This window comes from Orcinus orca, chromosome 4 (assembly GCF_937001465.1).
Source record: "Orcinus orca chromosome 4, mOrcOrc1.1, whole genome shotgun sequence".
NCBI lineage: Eukaryota > Metazoa > Chordata > Mammalia > Artiodactyla > Delphinidae > Orcinus > Orcinus orca.
The window spans coordinates 31,876,320-31,893,044 of NC_064562.1; the positions used below are offsets into that span (position 1 = coordinate 31,876,320).

The window sequence follows — 16,725 nt, forward strand, 5'->3', positions numbered from 1 at the left end:
CCTTAATCAATTCTGTTCTTTGCATCTATCTGAATGCAGTGGATGACACAAAAAGGATATTTGAATAAATGTATAAATGCATATATGTATACAACAGGACAGTAAATCCGATATACCATCATGAGATTATACATTAATACAAGCATTCTGGAATGAAATATAGTATAAAACCCTCAAAAGCCTTAAGGAAAAATTCATACCATTTGATCCAGCAATTGGACTTATAGAAATCTATCCCAATAAGCCAAAATATTTAAAGTACTTTATACACACTAGTTGTTGCAGTGCATATAACAAACAAACAACTTAGACATCTAACAGTGGTGGCATTATAATGTTCCAATTTATCTAGGCTGAACTACATTTCCCAGAAGTCCCTTCCCTGTTCATATAGTTAGGGTAACCCACAGGAGAGATTCTTGTGGGAAATATGGAGGCTGGAGTCAAGGTAGCAGCCATTTTGTAGCTCACACACACTTTCACTTATCTGATGGCTCATCTCCATGGTGTGACACAGTGGCTGGGCCTACCAGTGCCCCATGTTCCCCTTCATTTCCTTTTGGCTTCTTTTACTTCTGGACCAGATGTGTGTGTTAACCTTCATGACAAAGGAACACAACTTCTGCAAGACACTCACACCGACAAGGTCAGAGGCAACAAGCAAGACCTGACATGGGTTTTAGTCTGTCCTTGTGGGCTCCAACTTGTACTTGTGGGCTCCAGCTTACTCTTGCTCTCCTCTGCTTTACATCCATCTTCTCTTCCTGACCCCTTGCCTCATGAACTTTAAAGTCCAGAATCAGACACAAAGACAAGAGCCTTACTTCAACTACAGGGTTTAACTGACTCCTACAATCAGGTACAGTCAAATCTCCTTAACAAATCCACATCTAGAAGATATTTATGGGTGAGGCTTTGTCTAATGGAGTCAACGCCAAGAAGACTCACAGGAAACCCACAAAATTCTTTAAAAAGTTATATATGCCGAAACACTGCCAGCTTGGACTAAGGAAGCTAGAGACAGGACAGACTGAGGAGAGGCCTTCGGACCCCCAGAATTTTACTGGCAGGAAGCAAGCTGAGGCTTCTGCTCAGCTGTAAAGATATGCTATCTTTCTGAAAAAGGGAACATGATTCAGATGGTAGAACACAGAACCTAGAGGGTAAACCAAGAGCCCTGGAAAACTATTTCCAGCTTGAGACTTAACCAAGGAACTTTCAACACTTGGCTGAATTTCAGAACTATAGACTAATGGCTCCCTTATGTATTCCCCTGTGCTTTTTAAACAGGACTGTGTGAAGCAGTTATTCAACACTACTCCACCATTTTATGGTGGAGTGGGGGCAGATAACTTGTCTCTAGTTTTACAAATCTACAGAGCTAGAGGAACTATCCAAAAAAAGCTTTACTTAAGAAACTACACCTAAGGAGTCTTATCCATACTTGGACTAGATGCTGAGATTCTGGAATTTGTTGAGATATTGTAATGGTATGAGATTTTGGGTGTTTGTGTTAAGCCTCTAAATTTTGGGTTAATTTGTTATGCAGCACAAATTTATTTAGTAAGTTGTAATAGTAAAAACAAAACAAACAAACAAAAACAACAGGACAACACATCTCCCACTGGCTACGACAGAGTAACTGATACTGGATTTAACCTCTCACCATAAACAACTGGAAAACTAGACAAAGTATATAAAGCAACGATTTTCAGACACTGGACTATAGGCAGAACTGGTCTGTGATCCCTGAGAAAAGGGAAATGAACAAGGTAAGATTTCCGCCAATCTTGTGCCTAGAGGCACTTTTTAAACTCCTAAACAGGGAAGGAGAACCCAAGCAGAGCACAAAAGTTTCGAAGAATTGAAAAGATGGCACTTTTTTCGAACTGAGCTAAGGAGACAATCTCAAGAGTTGAAGAGACATAGATCAGAATTCAGGTAGACTAAGGCAGCCAGAAGTCTAAGGAGTAGGGCACCAGAGGAAAAGATTACCTGGGCAACTGCTCCAGAAATCTAAATAGTGGTCCCTTTGCATATATGGATGAATACTAAGCTGCACAGGCATAGGGTGTAACTCGGAACACCACCAAGAGAACAACTCCTGGGGATTATAAGCTTAAAAAATTCTAACAGATTGCACAGGGCTGGGAGAAGTCTGAATTCTGATTAAAGCAGAAAGATCTTCAACAGCCAAGACTTTGAGGAGAGATTCCAAAAGGATCAAGCCTTAGTAGTACGGCTGAACTATTCTTAGAGTAAAGGCTACTCTATATCCACCATGGCAATATTTAAAAAACAAGCCTTGACTCTGCCTTGAGGGAGTTGCACAGCACAGCAATGGAACGGGTAGCTAAAATGCTGATAGAAACCCTGTCCCAGACAAACTGGGATAGGCTGCAGAGGAGATAGGAGGCATAGAGAGGAGAAAGCTTGCTATGAACCCACACAAGTCTCAGACTCATCCCTGAGCTATGCACATGACACATTCAAGCCAGCATGATCAAGTCTCAGACTAATCCTTGAGTGGCACATGCACTGGACACATGGACACAAAGAAGCAAAGGCAAAAGTCTTGAAAACTGAACTGATATTGAAATCACCATACACAGAAAGCAAGACAAAACCCATGGTCTGACCCTAACCAAGTTTATCACCTGCTAAAACAAAAAATCAACTTTCTCCAAGGAATAGAACAGAATTCAAGGTCTACGAACACAACATTCACAAAATCTAAGATACAATTCAAAATTACTTGACAAACAAAAACCAGGAAAATGTGATGAATTTCAATAAAAATGACAATAAAAGATACCCACAAGATATTGGAATTATCAGACAAAGATTTTAAAGCAGCTATTACAACTAAGCTTCAGGAGGTAAAGATAGAGAAATGCAAAATGAATGGAAAGGTGGAGGTTCTCAGCAGAGAAATTTCTGAAGTGAAAGATCTATTGAAAATTAAATTGAACTTGCACAGGCTCACTTGTATAATGGAGATGACAGAGGAAATAATCAGTAAATATGTAGGTGAATCAAAATAAATTATCCAATCTGAAGAACAGAGAGGATAAAGATTGAATAAAATGAATAGTCTCCAGGACACATGGGACAATATCAAAAAGTCTAATGTACATGTCATTGGAGACTCAGGAGAGCAGAAAGAGACTGAGGCAGAAAAATATTTAACTAAACTTGACAGACTAGGTGAAACACAAATTACTTTGAATACGGCATCATCATGAGCTCCAGCTTTACACAGGCTAACAGAACAGTGGCCCTCCAAGCAAAAGCACTTCATTAGTGATGTAGAGTTCAAATTTCTCCCCGTAATAGCAGACAGTAATCTGGATTAACGATCTCCAAACCTCAGATTACACACTCCTCTCAGTAAAAAATTAAGTAGTCAGATCATAGACATATTAATGCATAAATTATATATGGACTACTGAATAGTAATCTATGTTATAAAAATAAAAAGAAATTGAGGTAAAGAGATAATTTAAAAATTTTTTATACTGATACAAAAAACCTTTTGTATTCTCTTCTTTATTGCTTTTTTAATTGAAAGGAATGTGAATGAATATGCTTATTTTTAAAATCTTGGTTTAATAGTTTGTGAAATAGCAATCAGAAGGTCTAAGTTTGGTTTTAATGTCATAATAAATTAGAAACAGGAAGACACAAACACATGTAAATCCAACTGTAAGATGGGATACATTGGCTTTACTGAAATTCAGGTATAATTTTCCAGTTTTTCTTACAAACTTAATTATAAAGTGTTGTTTTGGGGGCTTCCCTGGTGGCGCAGTGGTTAAGAATCTGCCTGCCAATGCAGGGAACACGGGTTCGAGCCCTGGTCCCGGAAGATCCCACATGCCGCAGAGCAAACTAAACCCGTGCACCACAACTACTGAGCCTGCGCTCTAGAGCCCGCAAGCCACAACTACTGAGCCCATGTGCCACAACTACTGAAGGCCGCAGGCCTAGAGCCTGTGCTCCCCAACAAGAGAAGCCACCACAATAAGAAGACAGCCCACCGCAACAAAGAGTAGCCCCTGTTTGCCGCAACTAGAGAGAGCCCACGTGCAGCAACAAAACACCCAACGCAGCCAAAAATAAATAAATAAATAAATTTATTTTAAAAAAAAGATTTAAAAAAATAAAAGTGTTGTTTTGTTTTTAAAATATAAATTCAAAATTCATTACAATTCTGAAAAAAAATAATGGATTAGAAAATTTTGTCCCCTTTTTTAGTAAGTAAAACAATTTTTTTTAATTTATTTATTTAATTTTTTGGCTGTGTTGGGTCTCTGTTGCTGTGCATGAGCTTTCTCTAGTTGCGACAAGCAGGGGCTACTCTGTTGCGGAGCACAGGCTCCAGGCACATGGGCTTCAGTAGTTGTGGCTCGCGGGCTCTAGAGCACAGGCTCAGTAGTTGTGGCACACAGGCTTAGCTGCTCTGCAGCATATGGGATCTTCCTGGACCAGGACTCGAACCCGTGTCCCCTGCACTGGCAGGCAGATTCTTAACCACTGTGCCACCAGGGAAGTCCCAATATAACCACTTTTTTAAGTGACACATCCTTTTCAGAAACAAAATTAGAAAATAATGTAAATATTTCCAAATATCCATTTCCACAGGACAAATTTCATTCAAAAAGAAGTTACTTTCTCACTCATAGCTAAAAGCTGAAGGACACATTATATTTATATTTATAAAAATAACACTGACAATTACTTAGAAAAGATAAATTTAGAAGACCTTTCTTTCTATAATAGGAAAATGCGTAAATCACTTTTTAAATTTTAAGTTTAGATACTCTATCATGCTATAACTGTGAAACTTAGAGTATTAAAAGATTTTTATAAACACTTCTCATCACAAAATACTGTTAAAAGTCTATTATTAAAAAAAAGTATATTATTAAAATAATATTATCTTTAATTTCACTCACCCAGGCACAAGTAAACGTATTACAATAAACTGAAAGGAAACACTTAGGTGACGTTTCAATTATCACCCCCACCAGGCTTCCTCAGAATGCCACCCAAGCTATAAATCTCACTTGACCATCAGACAGAATGAGGGTAACCACTGTAAAGCTAAAATTTTTTCTTATTATTTTATTACTCACTAAGAAAATGAATATAAATTCTAATACTTTCTTAATGACTTTTGTGAGTCATCTTAAGCATCCCACTTTGGAGACTACGGTTGCTCCCATATTTTATTAGACGATGATTGTTTCTAAGTTTAAAGTTATAATCCAAGTTTTACCAAGTGTTAACCTTCCAAAGGGAAAATATATCGATGGCTTGGATATCTTTCTCAAAAATCAAAAAAGCTAAATATATGTATGTGTATTTGAAAGTAGGATAAAATTTATATGAACCTTTTAAGAATAACTAATAGCATATACCTCTTTCTGACAAGATTTCTTTTAATGTTAACAGCCCTGAAAGACAGAGAGCAGACTAAAATCTACTTTTTTCATTTTAGAGATTAGAGACGGAATAAAGTACTCTTCCTAATTTTATTTGCCCTTTTTATTTGCGGTATTTTCCCCATATACTTCTTAATAAGAAATGCAGAATTCCCTGGCTTCTTAAAAAGAGAACTAAATATAACTTTTTCTTGACATGACACAGATTCATTCACTAGTCATGTCATTACTATTCTTTGAATAATAAAGCACCGTAGTTTGTTTTTTAATTCTGGTTCCTCCATACTGTTACATTCTCAGCTGTCACTTCTGCTATAATTAAATCAGTCTAAAGCACTCTCAAGATCCCTCTAGTGTATAATTTAAAATGTGCTAAGGAAAAGAAATTAGACAAGCAAGTTTAAAAATTAAATGTTAAATATGAGTGATAATAGGGACAAAGTAGATTAGTGGTTGCCAGGAGCTGGAGGGAAGGAGGAATGGGGTATGACTGTTAATGGGTACAAGATCTCTTTCTGGGGTAAGAGAAACATTCTGGAATTATGTGGATATGGTACGGGTCTCAAAACCTTATGAATACACTAAAAGTCAGTGAACTGTGGGCTTTCAAATGGTTGGTTGGTTAAGATATGTGAACTACATCTCAATAAAAATAATAAAAATTTAAAATATTGAGTCAATAACGCCATTTATATCTTAATGCAGTTTGACTACAACTCTATGCTAAATATTCAAGTGCTCTCACTTTCCAGTTTGGGGCAGGTGCAGTCACACAGTGGCTAGATCTGGAACAGTTGAGGGAGAGGGACTGCTGGAGAATCTGGTGGCTGGACATCTCTTTCTTCTATAGTTTCAGAGCCTCTCCATGTGATATCCCCGCATGGGCTAATTTGAGCTTCCTCACAACTTGATGGTCTCAAACAGTTGAAATTGCATCGCAGCTCAGGGCCCCAAGTACAAGCATTTCAACTAGCCTCAAAAGTTACATCATGTCACTTCTATCATACTCTATAGGTTGAAAACCACAAAAACCCTTCTAGTTTCAAAGGGAGGGGACAGAGACCTCATATGTGAGAAGAACATGTGAGATGGGAGATACTGTTGCTGTCATCTTTGGAAAACACCATCTGCCTCAGGGCTATTTTTCAGTAAGCCACGATTCCCCACAGTCTGACCTCTACATCTGTGGTATATTACTAATACAGTATATTACACTTTACTAATGTAGTAAATACATTTAAATACATGCACCAAAACTGAAATTTAAAAGGACATGATTTTTAAAATCTAGAAGCTGTTATTTCCTTCCTTCACCCCACTTTGGCAACCACACCTATCAATAATGAAATTTCAATTCTTAGTAAGGAATATTTCAATCAAATAAACCATGGTTTTGAAGATAGAGCTGTTAACTGAAAATATAAATAGACAAGGAAACATAGGAGTAGATACCATAGTTCATCGATTCTAAGGCTCTTTTAATTTTCATATTTTAGTGTCTCTGAAATAAAGCTCATTATATTCAGTGGTATCTTTTTTAGTCAGGCATCAGTTCTGTAGAAATTTGGTGATTATGTCTAGTGGTATGACTAGTGGTATGACTGGATGATGCAACCATTCATGTCAAGAAACCACTCAAGTATCATTTGAGAAAGAAACATGAGTTCTAGTTGTTTGTCTTTAAAACCTTGCGATAACACCTTCTGATAAAATCAAGAAAACACCAGCATCAAAATTTGCAAAATGGGGACTTCCCTCATGGCGCAGTGGTTAAGAATCCGCCTGTCAATGCAGGGGACACGGGTTCGATCCCTGGTCTGGGAAGATCCCACATGCCATAGAGCAACTAAGCCCATGTGCCACAACTACCGAGCCTGCGCTCTAGAGCACACGAGCCACAACTACTGAGCCCACATGCCACAAATACTGAAGCCCACGTGCCCTAGAGCCCATGCGCCACAACAAGAGAAGCCATCGCAATAAGAAGCCCATGCACCGCAACGAAGAGTAGCCCTCGCCTGCCACAACTAGAGTAGCCCCTGCCTGCCACAACTAGAGAAAGCCTGCAGGCAGAAACAAAGACCCAACGCAGCCAAAAATAAATTTTCTTTTTTAATTTGCAAAATGGGTCACAGTGGCTTGGAAGAAAATGCGAGATGATAATGAAGCACTCCTAAAAATGCTACCTCATCAATATTTTTAATGGCCAAGAGAATAATATTGGATAGTTAACACAGATATCAAGAACTCTTAATCAAAAAGTGATTCAGAAGATTTGGACTCTGAGTATCAAACAGTTTTAGATATACCTTACACAATTTATTTTGCTTATATTTTCCTTTATATATACACATAGGAGTGACATATGGTAAAAATTTTCACGTGCAAATAAATCTAAAAGAGTACTTTCAATAAGCATAGCATAAAATATCTCACTGGTAACAAATAATAACCAGTTAGAAGATATAATGGGTGAGAAAACCCCATTTACAATGGAAACATAAAAGAGAAAAATAATTAAGAATAAATTTAACAAGAAATCTATATAAAGCAAATAACAAACTTTCCTGAAAGAAAAGTAGACTTGAACAAATGGAAAGAAGTCTCATATTCTAGGTGAAAATGCCTCAACGTAATTAAGATAGCAGCCCTACCTAAGATATTTAATAAATGTAATGTGTTCCCAATGAAAATACCAATGAACTTTATAATGGAATTAGACAAGTGGATACTAAAATTAATATAGAAAAATAAATTTACAAGAATTAGCTAGGAAAACACTAAAAAGTAAGAGCTATGAAGACAAACATTACCAGATATTAAAAAGTACTATAGGAGGGACTTCCCTGGTGGTCCAGTGGTTAAGAATCCGCCTTACAATGCAGGGAATGCGGGTTCAATCCCTGGTCAGGGAACTAAGATTCCCCATGCTGAGGGGCAACCAAGCCCAGCCACAACAACCACTGAGTCCACGCATTCTGGAGCCCATGTGCCACAACTAGAGAGAAGCCCGTGTGCCGCAACTGGAGAAGCCTGCCTGCAGCAATGAACAGCCCGCGTGCCACAATGAAAGATTCCACATGCCACAACTAAGGCTTGATGCAGCTAAATAAATAAATAAATAGCATACATAAACTTTATTTAAAAAAATATATAGTACTATAAGGAATTCCCTGGTGGTCCAGGGGTTAAGACTCAGCACTTGCACTGCCATGGCCCAGGTTCAAACCCTGGTCAGGGAACTAAGATCCAACAAGCCATGCAGCATGGCCAAAAAATAAAAAATAAAAAAATAAAAAGTACTATAAAGCTTCTAAAATTAAAACAGTGTGGTATGGAAGCATGAATAGACAGATAAATAGAACAGAAAAGTCCAGAAATAGACCAATGATATAAAACATCAAGTACATGAAAAAGGTGGTATCCCAAATCATTGGGGTGAGGTTGGTCTTTAGTATTAGGAGAAGTGAATAGACATTTGGAAAAAGACAAAATTGGATCCATTCCCCATACCACATAGAATGGATCAGAGATCTACATGTAAAAAATGAAATTATACAAGTAATAGAAAAAAACATGGGTGAATTTCTATGTAAGCTGAATTTAGGAAAAGCCTTTCCAATTATGATTAAAAATCCAGCTGCAAAAAAGGAAAAGATTATTAAATCTGACTATATTAAAATAAAAATTTTACATGGAGAAATGCCATAAACAAAGCTAACAGACAAATAACTGAGAGAAAGCATTTGCTACATACAACATAGATATAAGGCTAACATCCCTCACATGCAAAAACATTTTTTAAATGAGGGAAAAAAGATTTTTAAAACTCTATAAAAAAATGAACATACAATTTACAAAAAGATATTAAAACGGTCCTTAAACATGTGAAAAGACATAAAAATTCACTCATAATAAAAGGAATGCAAATTTTTAAAATATTTATTTATTTAGCTGCGTCAGGTCTTAGTTGCGACATGCGGGATCTTCATTGCGGCACCTGGCCTCTTCATTGTGGTGCACAGGCTCCACAGCACATAGGCTCAGTAGCTGCAGCGTGCAGGCTCTCTAGTTGTGGCACACGGGTTCTAGAGCTTGCAGGCTCAATAGTTGCGACACGTGGGCTTAGGTGCCCCACAGCACGTGGGATCTTAGCTCCCCGACAGGATCAAACCCGTGTCCTCTGCATTGGAAGGTGGATTCTTAACCACTGGACCACCAGGGAAGTCCCAGGAATGCAAATTAAAACTATTCTGAAATACAATTTCTCACACACCAGACTAGCAAAAAACATCAAAAGCTTGACAGTACACACTGTGAGTAAACAGGCACTTTCATATATTGCTAGTGGGAATGCAAAATGGTTCAACCCACATGAAGGTGAATATTTTCTAATAATTAACAAAACCACAAATGCATTTGTGCACCTACCCAGCTATTCTACTTCTAGGAATATATCCTGGAGATACACCTCCAACCATACCAAACAGATTTGAATGAGGTTATTTATTATAGCATTATTTAGAAATACTGCAAACTATCTAAATGTCCACGTACAGGAAACTAGTTAAATAAATGACAAAACATACACACAAAAGAAAACTATACAGCTGTAAAAAATAATGAGGAAGATCTGTAAGGAATGATATGGAGTGGTTTCCATAAAAAAGTGTTAGGTGAAAATAGTAAAGTTCAAAAGAGTATATGCTGGGTGCCAAGACCATTCAAAGGGGAAAGGACAGTCTTTGCAATAAATGGTGCTGGGAAAACTGGATATCCACATGCAAAAGAATGAACTTATACCCTTACACCTTACACTATATACAAAAAATTAATTCACAATGAATCAAAGATCAAAATGTCAGACTTAAAGCTGTAAAACTCTTAGAAGAAAACACAGGGCAGAAGCTTCACGACATTGAATCTGGCAATGATTTCCTGGATATGACACCACAGGTATAACCAACAAAAGATAAAAACAGACAAACTGCACTTCATGAAAATTTTTTAAATTTTGCGCATCAAAAGACACTATTAACAGAGTAAAATGGCAACCCACAGAATGGGAGAAAATATTTATAAATCATAATATGTGATAAGAGATTAACAGCTAGAATCTATGGAGAACTCCTAAAATTCAACAACAAACAACCTTATTCAAAAAAGGTCAAAGGACTTAAACACTTCTGCAAAAAAGAAAATACAAATGGCCAATAAGCACATGAAAACATGCCCAACATCAGTAATCATTAGGGAAGTACAAATGGAACACCCATTAGGATAGCTACTATTTAAAAAAAAAAACAAAGTAAGAAGTGTTAGGATGGGAAGAAACTGAAACACTTGTACACTGATGGGCAAAATTAAAAATAGAATTACCATATGATCCAGAAACTCCACTTCTAGGTATATACCAAAAAAAAAAAAAAGTTCTCAAAGAGATATTTGTATCACAGCAGCATTATTTACAAGAGCTAAAATGTAGAAATAAGCCAAGTATCCATCAGTGGATGAAAGGATAAGCACAATATGGTATAAACATACAATGAATATTATTCAGCTTTAAAAAGAAAGGAAATTCTGCAATATATGACAACATGGATGAATCTTGAGGACATTTTGTTAAGTGAAATAAGCCAGTCACAAAAAGGCAAATACTGTATGATCCCACTTCCATGAGGTCGTCAAAATCATGGACATGGAATGTAGAATGGAAGTTGCCAGGGATTTGGGGGAAGAGAAGATGTGCAATTATTGTTGAATGGGTAAAGAGTTTCAGTTTTGCAAGATGAACAGAGTTCTGGAAATAGATGGTGGTGACAGTCGCACATATAAAAGTATTTAATACCACTGAACTGTACACTTAAAAATGGTTAAGATAGTAAATTTTATGTTACATACATGTTACCACAATAAAAAAAATTAGGGGAAAAAAAGCATATGCTACCTTTTGTGTTAGAAAGAGAAAATTAGAAAACATACACATACCTGCTTTGCTTAACAAAAATAAGCAAATGAAAGGGAAATCAGAAAACAATGAAGCTGACTGCCTACAAGAAAGAGAAAAGAAGATGTTTTCAACATCTTCACAACACATATTCAACAAAAATTTTAATTAAATCAAGAAAGATAAAAAGGGGGTAAAAATAAAATCAAAACCAAGAATTCAACTGCAGTTCAAATTAACACCATAATCATACAAAAGGGAGAGAAAGAGCTAACTCAAGTAATTTGTGAACAAATTATTTGACTGTGTGCTTGTGTGTGACATATATATACATATATAAACCCTCAGTCTTAGATGGAGTAGGAGGCTGAACTGCCAACAAATTCTGATTCTTGTTAGTAGGTGAGCTTTTGGTGTGCGGTACTGGCAGAGGCACAGCAATTATAAAACTATTTAAGAAGTATTTTACTCTAAGCAAATGGGATATGTAGATACTTTTGGAAGCCAGGGTTCTCACTGTGAAGGAGACATACACATATAGACTGAGGGGAGATGATCAAGAATCTAATAGGGATGGACTTGATTTGGGGAGGTCAGTGCGAACTCATAAATTCTACAATATGTATATGCGTATGTACACATACATGTAAGCACATATAAAATTAAATATGAATGTGTATGCATACAAGTACATATACTCATATTTGCATACATAATATATGCATATATTTCCTCCTCTGTCAACTGAAAGAACCCAGAAGCAAAGATGTCTCAGAGATAATGAGAATACCTAACATCCAAATCTTGGTCTCTAAGACCATTCTCCACAAAGGAACCTAAGTTTCTCAGAAAAGTGGCTCATTCCAGAATAGGTATAATCTTAGCTTGGAATGGGAACAGATCAAGATGGTGGAATGAAGGACATGGAGCTCACCTCCTCCCACAAATACATCAAAAATACATCTACATGTAGTACAGCTGTCACAGAACACCTGCTGAATGCTGGCAGAAGATCTCATAAAACCAAAATTGCAAGAAAGATAACCACATAACCAGGTAGGATGAAAGAAAAAAGAAAAAAGAGGGAGCTGTGAAAGAAGAAGGGTTCCCTCACCCTGGCAAGCCCCTTCACCAGTGGGGAGATCAGCCAGGACAGAAAGGGAGCTTCAGGGGCTCGGAGAAGAGCGAAGCAGCCGGTTTGTGGCAGACAGAACAGAGAGAGACCTGCATAGAAGGTCCTGGTCATCTCACTGCAGTTCCCAGCCCAACATGCATGTCTGCTGGTGCAGGGAGTGGGGGTTGCGGGGGGAGGCTGGGTGCTGAAACTCAGGCTTCAGAGGACAGACTCAGGGAGAGGACTGGGGTTGGCTGTGTGGAGACAGGCCGAAGGGGCTAGAGTATGGTCCAAGCCGCAACCAGAGGTATGGTCCAAGCCCAGGGATGTACATGGGAAGAAGCCCGTGTCTGCCATTAAAACCCCACTGTCAACATGCATGCACAAAAGGAAGGGCAGAGTCCACCAGAGAAGCCTCATTCTTGGTGTGTTCACAGTGCGCGCGGCCTCTACAAGTTCTGGGAGTGCACAAGCGCCAGCAGGTTGCCCACATGCAGAGGCGAGGCTGAAATCCAAGCCGATCCCCTGGGGCTGCAACTTTGGAAACAGGGCTGAAATCTGGGTGTCCCAACAACTGTGCGATCTGCGAATTTAAGCACCACAGGTGGTTTTGTAAAACTCAGTGCCTACGGGGACATGCGAGCAGATTACTGGCACTCCCGTGGCTGGGGCAGGTGGAGTAATGACGGCTGCAGGTTTCTGTGAGTGTGCACACTTGGAGGCGGGGCCAGGGTCTGGGCTGACTCAGTAGCTCCCATGGAGGGTCCAGGTATGCAACTACCACAGTCCTGGTACCTGACTTCAGTGGATCTGTGCCTACAGATCTGCACTGGTGGCTTTGTAAGCGCAGCACCTGAAGAACACCTGGACCAACTCCCTGAATTTCCATGGTTGAGACAGGGCCGAGGGCAGTGCCAAAAACAGTGTACTTTGTGAGCCCACACAACGGGTGACAGGTGACATCAGAGTGCACTTCCTGGTGGACAGCTCCTGCAGAGGAAAACCGAGTGCCTCCTCTCCCAGCAGGAGTGCTCTGGTTCTATCTACCTCACACTGCAGCTCAGAAACGTATCTGGGAGTATCTACTCCAACAACTGGTGAGCGGACTCTGCCCCCAACAGAGCTGTGACAACCACAGAGCAAAGAGGAGGTCCCGCTCAACATCCAGTGTAGGCTCTGATTCACCACAACACCAGTACACCCCCTATCAAGGGGATAATGGTCAGCACACACTGAGGAAAGATGCAGTAGGCATCCATACTAAAAACAGCCCTCTCACCAAAACTATTAGACTCACGCAGGCTACACAAAGGACACTCCCACATAAAAATAGCCCTTTGAGACCACAGTAGATAACTGTTTCTCCTAAACTCACAGAGTCAGAGAAATAATAAAATGAAGAAGCAGAGGAACCACTCCCAATTAAAAGATCAAGAGAATTCCCCTGAAAGAACAAACAATGAAACAGACATCTACAGTCTGCCAGACCCAAGTTCAAACAGGAGGAAATAAAAATACTGAAGGAATTAAGAAAGGCTATAAGTAGAAATGCAGATTACTGTAAAAAGGAACTAGAAACTATAAAGAGGAGCCAATTAAAATGAGAAAACTCATTTGCTGAGACAAAAGCTGAGGTAAAGGCAATAAATAGCAAACTGGATAATGCAGAAGAACGAATAAGTGATCTGGAAGATAGAATAATGAAAATCACCCAATCAGAACAGCAGACAGAAAGACAAATGAAAAAAAAATGAAAGCAATATGCGAGAACTATGAGATAATATAAAACGTCCCAATCTACACATACTACGGATCCCAGAAGGACAAGAAAGAGAAAAAAGGGGATTGAAATGTATTTGAAGAAATTATGGGGAATTCCCTGGCAGTCCAGTGGTTGGTTCTCCACACTTTCACTGCCAACTGCCCAGGTTCAGCCCCTGGTCGGGGAACTAACATCCCGCAAGCTGCACAGCGCAGCCAAAAAAAAACAAATTATGGATGAAAACTTCCCAAACCTAAAAAAGGAAACAGATATCCAGGCACAGGAAGGACAGAGAGTCCCAAACAAGATGAATCCAAACAGACCTACATCAAGACATATAATTAAAATGGCAAAAGTTAAAGATAAAGAGAGGATTCTATCTTAAAAAAAAAAAAATGGTTCTGACGAACCTAGGGGCAGGACAGGAATAAAGACACAGATGTAGAGAATGGACTTGAGGACACGGGGAAGGGGAAGCTGGGAAGAAGTGAGAGAGTGGCATGGACATATATACACTACCAAATGTAAAATAGATAGCTACTGGGAAGCAGCTGCATCACACAGGGAGATCAGTTTGGTGCTTTGTGACCACCTAGAGGGGTGGGATAGGGAGGGTGGGAGGGAGACGCAAGAGGGAGGGGATATGGTATATATGTATACATATAGCTGATTCACTTTGTCATACAGCAAAAACTAACACACCACTGTAAAGCAATTATACTCCAATAAAGATGTTAAAAAAAAAAAAAAAAAAGAGAGTGGATTCTAAAGGCAGCAAGAGAAAAACAAAGACTTAATCATAAGGGAACCGCCATAAGGCTATCAGCTGATTTCTCCACAGAAACATTACAGGCCAAAAGGGAGTGGCAAGATATATTCAAAGCCCTGAAAGGGAAAAACCTGCAACCTAGGATACTCTACCCAGCAAGATTATCATTTATAATAGAAAGAGAGAGAAAGAATTTCTCAAATAAGCAAAAACTAAAAGAATACAGCAATACTAAAGCTATCCTAAAAGAAATAAGCAAGAATCTATAGGAAAGAGAAAACCACAACTGGAAAGTAAATCACTTAAATAAGTCAGTACACAGATTCAAAAAAAAAAATAGCCTGGAACATATTATTATGTCAGAATGTATGGCAATACATCAAACTCTGAGCATCAAAATAATTAAGGACAGTAATGAATCATAAACAACTAGGAAAAAATAGGAATCCAAGAGTTTATATCAATAATATCAATAGATAAATATATAAATGTGGGAGAACAGAGGATTCTTGCTTAAGGTAGAATGCCAAAGGTTGACTGGTAAACATGAAGGGAATGTTAGAGCTGAAAAATTATCATTTTGCAACTATCATAAAGATTTGTTTAGGCAAGAATCATCCATGGATGCTAAATCTAGGGAAAATTTTCGATGAGGAGCAAGATAATTGCATAGTTTTAAACTGTCTCCTCACAGATTGCTTATTAATTGCAAGGGCAAAAATAATAGCTATGCAGTGGAGAAATCACGCAACATCTCAAGCAATAAAATTTACCATCACCAATGAAGACGAAATGAACATTGTTAGACTCCAGATTTGATGCCCTAAGAAAAAAACAACATCACTTATGTAGAATTCTTATCAGGAATGCATAAGCTGAATCTAATCATGAGCAAGTATCAGAAAAACTCAAAATGAGGAACACTCTAATTTTAAAAAAAAAGGTTATTCAACTTACCAACATCATAAAAGACAAAGGAAGAATATGGAAAAATTCCAGATTAAAAAAGACTAAAGAAACACGACAAGTAAATTCAATACCTGACCCTAGACTGGAACCTGATAGAAAGGGAGGAAAAAAGTGTAAGATATTATCGAGTCAACTGACAAAAATGAAGTATGGATAGTCTATTAAAAACATTTTATCAGGGACTTCCCCAGTGGCACAGTGGATAAGACTCTGTGCTCCCAATGCAGGGGGCCAGAGTTTGATCCCTGGTCAGGGAACTAGATCCCACATGCATGCCACAACTAAGGAGCCCGCCTGCCATAACTAAGGAGCTGGCAAGCTGCAACTAAGGAGCCCGCAAGCAACAACTAAGGAGCCCTTGAGCCGCAACTAAGCAGCCTGCCTGCTGCAACTAAGACCTGGCAAAACCAAATAAATAAATACATATTTAAAAGACTGTGTTAAAATATATATAACATAAAATTTACCATCTTAACCATTTTTAAAGCATACAGTTCAGGGGTATTAAGTACATTCATATTGTTGTACACAAGCATCATCACCATCCATCTGCAGAACTCTTTTTGTCCTGCAAAACTGAATCTTTTTTTTCCTTTTTTTTTCGGCCGTACCACTCAGCATGTGGAACTTCCTTGACCAGGGATCCATCCCATGCCCCCTGCAGTGGAAGCACAGAGTCTTAACCACTGGACCACCAAGGAAATCCCCAAACTGAAT

The 16,725-nt window shown here is 38.5% G+C and overlaps 1 protein-coding gene and 1 non-coding gene across 4 annotated transcripts in view; one reads left to right on the forward strand and one right to left on the reverse strand.

The window, feature by feature from the left end:
* The window catches only part of LRBA (LPS responsive beige-like anchor protein), a 728,899-nt gene that overhangs the window by 685,380 nt on the left and 26,794 nt on the right, over positions 1 to 16,725 (reverse strand). The gene's annotated exons all lie outside the window — the stretch shown is intronic.
* On the forward strand, positions 8,618 to 8,689 carry TRNAA-UGC (transfer RNA alanine (anticodon UGC)). The gene has a single exon. It is a non-coding gene; the product is annotated as a tRNA-Ala (tRNA).